The sequence below is a fragment of the Delphinapterus leucas genome, chromosome 15 (genome assembly GCF_059928025.1).
Source record: "Delphinapterus leucas isolate spDelLeu-1000000601 "Yukka" chromosome 15, BTC_Dleu_Yukka2, whole genome shotgun sequence".
Lineage (NCBI taxonomy): Eukaryota > Metazoa > Chordata > Mammalia > Artiodactyla > Monodontidae > Delphinapterus > Delphinapterus leucas.
Genome location: NC_143143.1, coordinates 67,352,529 through 67,359,437, shown reverse-complemented (window position 1 = coordinate 67,359,437; position 6,909 = coordinate 67,352,529).

The window sequence follows — 6,909 nt, the reverse complement described above, 5'->3', positions numbered from 1 at the left end:
TTTCCTGCACACCAGCTTCTGGTGTGCGCTCATTTCCGCAGCCTGCTCCTGGGTCTGTGTCCTGGGCTGCCTCGGGCTGCCAGAAGTCCCATCGCCTATGCCGGGGTTGGGGCGGGGGGAGCTGGGAGTACCTGGGAACTGAGGCCCCCTGCGCACTCCTGGGGTGTGCCTCCTGCGTGCAGGGTAATAAAGACTCCAGCTCTTCGCCCCGTCTTCCCGGCAGGGCACTTACCTGGCTGAGGCACATCTGCTTGACCTCCTACCTTGCCCTGTCCCACTTCCCCACTCAGCCTCTGGTGTTTCCTGGAGACACTCCCTAATAAACCACCTGCACGCAATCCTGTCCCGGGCTCTGCTTCATCTCACTCAGGACCCCGTTCACACCTGGCAGAAGCTCGAGTCAGATATTCCTGGGTCCAGGCCCGACTCTGCTTCTGACCAACTGTGCAGCCTTGGGCACCTTCGTTCGCCTCCCCAGCCTCCTCTGTAATACACAGCAGCAAGAATCAGAAATGGTGTTTGTGGCGTGCCTGATCCAGGCCAAGTCCACCTTGGGTCTCAGTGACAGTAACTGTTCATCCCTGTCACCAGCAAGTTCTAGCTCTAAACATCCTGGATCCCACCACCTGTTGAAGCCTCAAATGGGATATACAAGTTCAGAAAAGCAGCCACCCTGGCCCTGAGCTGTGCGTGTGTCTGGAGCTCAGGGATTGTGTTCTATAAATTTCCAAAGAAACTGCCTGGCCTACAGCTTCCTGTCTCTGCTGAGTGTCGTTGGCCCAGTCCCCAGCACACCCACAACATCCTCCTGCCCCTTGTCTGGCTCAGAGCAGGTCTTGAAGTACTCAGAGACCTAAGCATCAGGGATCTGCATGGGTTCCCCAAGCCTCACTTCAGGATGCCTGGCCTCCTACCTGTTCTTTAAAAAGCTGCACTCTCCTGCTCCTCCAGGTCTTTGCACGTACTGTTATCATTTGCCTGTCCAGTGAACTCCTACACATCCTTTAAAGCCCAGCTCCAATGTCACCTCCTGCTGGAAGCCTTCCCTGACCATGCTGTTCCCCAGGTGGGTTTAATGTCTTCTCTGGGCACCCACATCTCCCATTCCTGACCCAATACAGAGCTGGCCACATATGTGCCTTTTTGTAAATGCCTCTTGACTTGTCTGCCTCCAGGAGAATTGGGACTGGTTTGCTCATTACTGAATCCCAAACGCCCAGCACAGGGCCTGGAATACAGTAGGTAGTCAAACAAATGTTTGGTGAATGTATGAATGAATGAAGACATCAAGCCACCCCCAGATTTATCATCTAAGTTTGTAGCTCAAATGTCAGAGCTGGGGGTGGGTCTAACAGTTCATTGTGGGTTTGTCTGGTTTTGGATTTCATTTCACTTCACTCTTGGTTTTTCCTTTTCTAAGGAAACGGTTTCAGTCCCGAGGGGCCCTGTCTTAACTCTCTCATTTCCAGGAAATCGTGGGCCCTGGCATCACGGGAGCATCTGGCAAGTCCAGGGATAGCTACTGACACCTTCCCCTTTGGGGGTTCCCACACACACTGTACCCGCCCAGCCTCTTCCCACCTCCTCTGGGAGGCCCTGCGGTGTGTGGAGAGCTGGACTGGAGGGTCAGACAGACAGATGTCTGGCTCCTTTGCTAGCTAACTGACCTTGGGGAAGTCACTTCCACACTCATTGCCTCAATCTCCCCAGTTGTAGAAGTCCTTGTGGGCGTTCTGGGGCTCCTCTCCGTCTCTTGGCCCTGGGGAAAATGAAGGGCCAAAACATGTGCTCAGGGAGAGAACAGGAGTCTGTTTTCATAAGAGGAAGCTGGAGCTCACTAGAGTATTCAGAACTCACGTTGGGGTTTCCAGGTCTACCTGGGGCATCTCAGGGAGAAAGCAGCTACCGTCTAGCAGGGCTGGACCTGAGGCACAGGAAGAGACTGGTGGGAATTAAGGCAAGTGTATCCAGGCGCCAAGCAAAGAGAGCAAACAAGCAGGGGTGGAGGGGTGAATGCTCCACATACAGACACCAATTTTTGACCAAGCTACCATCACAAAATCAAGTGCACACTGTCAGAGTCAAGTGCCTCTCTGGGAGAAGCATCAGGGCTTACTTATATAATGGTGATCAACTTGATATTCCCACTCGAAGCAACTCAAACTTCCCACGTCCCAAATCAAACTTCTGGCCAGCTCCTCCCACAGCCGTCCCATCGCAGACAGTGAAAACTTCCTCCTTCCTTAGGTCAGAACCCTCGGAATCATCTTTTTTTTTTTTGGCTGCGCTATGCGGCATGTAGAATTTTAGCTCCCTCCGACCAGCGATCAAACCCGTGCCCCCTGCAGTGGAAGCGTCTTAACCACTGGACCGCCAGGGAAGTCCCCCTTGGAATCATCTTTGATGCCTGTCTCTCACAATCTGTTAGCAAATCCTACTGGCACTACTTCAAGTTATATCCAGATAGGGACTTCCCTGGTAGTCCAGTGGTTAGGACGCCACGCTTCCACTGCAGGGGTCACAGGTTCAATCCTGGGTCAGGGAAATAAGATCCTGTAAGCCGCGTGGTGTGGCCAAAAAAAAAAAAAAAAAAAGATATATCCGAATATATCCAAGATATATCCAGATATATCACCACCTCCCGGACTACCGCCATCACTTCTCGCCCAGATGTTGTGGCAGCCCCCTCACGCATCTATCGACTTCAAACTTTCACCCCTGCAGAATCCAGAGCACCTGTTAAAACCTAAGTCAGATCACTTGTCTCCTCTGCTCAAATTCCTTCAATGGCTCCCATCAAACCCAGAGTAAAAGATTATGTCCTTGGAATGTTCTAGAAGGCCTAAACAGTCTGGTCCTCCTTGTTGGCTCTTTATAATACCCCTGGGAGGTAAGCAAGGGAAGAGGGATTGCTCTCACTTTACAGATAGGGAAGTAAAGGACTGGAGGACGGAGACTCTGCTTGGATCACCTGTCCTGGGACTCTGTCCACCACTCTGTCCCGGATGCCTGAGCAGGCGGCTGCTGGTGTCTGTAATCTGATGAGTGCTCACCCCACACTCTCCATGCAACACTGGCTCCCTGCCCATTCTCCAGAGATGCCAAAATACACTTGTGGACACGGTGCTCTTGGCTGGGAGAGGCGCCTGGATTCCACCCCTTTTTAGGCCAGATCAGAGCAGTGCACAGTCCACTCTGGGCTGCTTAGCAGCCATTAGAGGAATGTAAATCTTCTGGAGCCTGGAGTGGGTCAGCCCTGGGGCAGCCAGCTGTACCCCGGCTCTGACCCTCATTTGCCAAGTGACCTTGGGCAAGTCAATTCTCTGTTCTGAGTTGTGCTCTTTCCACTCCTACGAAGTTGTAAAATTTAAACATTCTAAGAAGAAACTGATGCAATGTGGGTTGCATCCTGTGAAACCACAAATAACCAGCAGCCAGAAGATGTCAAATATCAGCTCACCGCTGGCCCGAGGAGAGGATTAGAGTAGATTGTCACAGGGCTCTGTCCCAGCCCCATCCCTTTCAACTATCTATCCATCATTTTAAGATGGAAAGATGGCCCTTTACAGTGTGGCTGGGAAAGGCAATAGGACATTGAGTATCAGAACCAGAGTGTCCAAAGACCTTGACAAGCAGGACCAACAGGCTGAATATAAGAAGATGAAATATAATAAGGGTGAATGTCAAACCCTGTACTTGAACCCAAATACCAACAAATGAGTTTGGGATGAAGAGGACAGGATTGAGATGAAGCAGATTTAAGCCAGTAGTTCTCTAGGGGGCATTTTACAAATTCATGGGGTCATTTGGGGCTGTCACTAACAATTGGGGGGCCCTTGTGACATTTAGGGGCAAGGTCCAGGGACCCTGGGCATCTCACAACGCACAGAACAGTCTCACCCTGTTGATAATTGCCCTGCATCCTTCACAACTTTCAAATGTCCACCCGATGAAAACTCAAGACAAATATAAATAGGTCAGGCTTTAGTGCATCACAATACTGAAAGGTTTTCATGAGACATCATGTGAAAAACTCAGTAACTTAAGAGAAGGTTGTTATTGACAGGGAAGCATAAATGGAATAAGGACAGTAACTCAATTATTGAATAATTTTCTCTTTCTGCAGTCTGTCTAGTCAATGTATTAGACTATCACCAATTGCATATTGAGAGGAAAATTTTCCAGGGCATGGATGCAATTACAGCAAAGACAGTGAAACCAACTGTAAATATTGAATAGAAGAGATATGTAGCTCTTTTTTTTTTTTACAGGTTTAGAGCCAAATATTAGTAAATTAGAGATGCAAGAAATCTGGGTTTCTTTAGGGACGGTTGCTTTGAATCTATGTTGTGAAAATTACACATTGAGATGATTTATTTGGGGGTTACCTGTTGTTTTTCAGTCTTACTCAGAAACTGTCCCCATGGATGCACCACATGGTTTCTTGATAGCATTGAATGGAAAGTTTCCTCTTGTGATCCATCTGCTAATCCTTAATGAGGGATGTGGTAGTAAAAGGCTTTTTTTTTTTTAAGTTTTTTTTAAAATCTCACTCCTCTGTTGAGGAGTGAGATTCTAAGGAAGATGTGTTTTCTGCGTGGTCACACCACTCCGCTGTCGTGTGCCATAAAATGGGAATTATTTATCACTACACTCAGGTGCTCACCCTCCTTTTTCTCTCCACCTGACAGGTTGCGATGTGTCTTGGTGTGTTCTCCCTACTTCAATTAAGGTTATTTCTCTCTTTCTCTTATCGTATACAAAGGAGTTGGGTCTGTTGTGTCTTGCCCTAACAACCATTTTTATTTTAATTTTCACCTGCACCTCCTGCCCTGTCATTTTCCTGCACTTCTTGCGTTTATGGATGTCTGATCTGCTTACATTTTTGGAATCCAAACTTACTCATTATGAATAGATATGGGTTATTATGTCGTTTTGGGTAGTTGTGCCCAAGAACATATGGAGATACACATGATTTTATTATAAATGACTTCCCTTTTATACCTCCTTTATATTACAGACTGGGCATCGTATTGATATATATGTGTTTCAGTAGATTATCCCTTGTGAACTTCATTGCAGAAAACTAAAATGAAAGGAAGCATAAAATATTTGCTATGAAAAAGAGGCTTTGGCAATTATACTTTTAGGTTTATATCCGACTAGAATATTACAAGTTTTCACCAAAAGACATGTGCAAGAATGTTGGCAACAGCACATTCTTAGTAATCCCTAACTGGAAACAATGGAATATCCATCAAAGCTGGATGGATACATAAACTGAGGTGAGCCACACAATGGAATCCCCCAGAGCAAAAAGAATGAGCTATTTACAAGTACACGCAACACTGCAGATGAATCTTACCTGAACATGCAGCTGGGTGAGAGAAGCCAGACATAAAAGAGGTTGTCCTGAGCAATGCCGTTTCCATGAAGTCCTCAAACCAGCACTAATTGATGCTATTAGAAGTCAACATACTATATATATAATATAGACTAAACTATGCTATGAAAAGTCAGGATAGCGGTTACCTCTGGGGGGCTAGTGACTGGGTGCAAGACAGGGAGGAAGATGGTCATGTCCTACTTCTTGATCTGTCATGTTCAGTTTGTGAAATTTCATCAAGCTCTACCTTTATGTCCACTCTTTGTATATATGTTCGTATTAGAGTTTTCCAGAGAAAGAGAACCAATAGGATATATATATATATATATATATATATAGAGAGAGAGAGAGAGAGAGAGAGAGAGACAGACAGAGACAGAGACAGAGACAGAGAGACAGAGACAGAGAGAGACAGAGAGATTTATACATCTATATTGTCTACATATATTGGGGGGGTGTATTTTAAGGCACTGACTCATACAATTGTAGAGGCTGGCAAGTCCTCCATCTGCAGAGGAGGCTGGCAGGCTGCAGACTCAGAGATGAGCTGATGTTGCAGTTCATGTCCAAAGGCCATCTGCTGGTAGAGTTCTCGCTTCCTCAGGGAAGGGCAGTTGTTTTCTATTAAAGCCTTCAACTGATTAAATGAGACCCACCCACATGATGGAGAATAATCTGTTTTACTCAAGGTCTACTGATTTAACTGTTAATCCCATCTAAAAATATCTTCACAGAAACGTCTAGAATAATGTTTGGCTAAATATCTGGGTACTGTGGCCCAGCCAAGTTGACACATAACAATGTTTTACTTCAATAAAAAGCTATTGAGGGCAGTGTCTTTGGACTGTCAGGGTTGAGAGCCACTAATTTAGCTGAAGCTCATAAAGAAATCCACAGTATGATTACAGTCATCAATCATAAAGCCAGTTCTACATTAAGTTCCACGAATAGGAGTATTGTAACTAGATCAAGGGAGGAGATTCATTCAGTCTCTCTCTCTCTCTCTGCTGGTTAGTCATCACCTGGAGAGTTCCGGTCATTTCTAGAGGTTACCCCTTGATAGTGACTCAGGTTTTCACTGGAATGACATGGCCAAGAGAGTAGCCAAAGGAAAATGATTGGCATGTCAATGGAGCATGATTCATATAACAAAGCAGAAGTCTTAAAAAATGGGTGAGTCCTCAATCTGATAAAGGGTATCTATGAAAAGCCCACAGCTAACATGATATTTACTGGCAAAAGACTAGATGTTTTCATTGTAAGATCAGGAACAAGACAATGATGTCTTCTCTTGCCATTTCATTTAATATTGTACTGGAGGTTCCAACCAGAGCAATCAGTTAAGAAAATAAAATAAAAGGCACCCAGATTGGAAAGAAGTCAAACTATGTTTATTTGTAGATGACATAATCTGATATAGAGAAAATCCTAAGGAACCAACTGGAAAATTATTAGAATTAATAAATGATTTTAGCAAGGTTCCAGTATACAAGATCGATATACAAAAATCTATTGTATTTTTA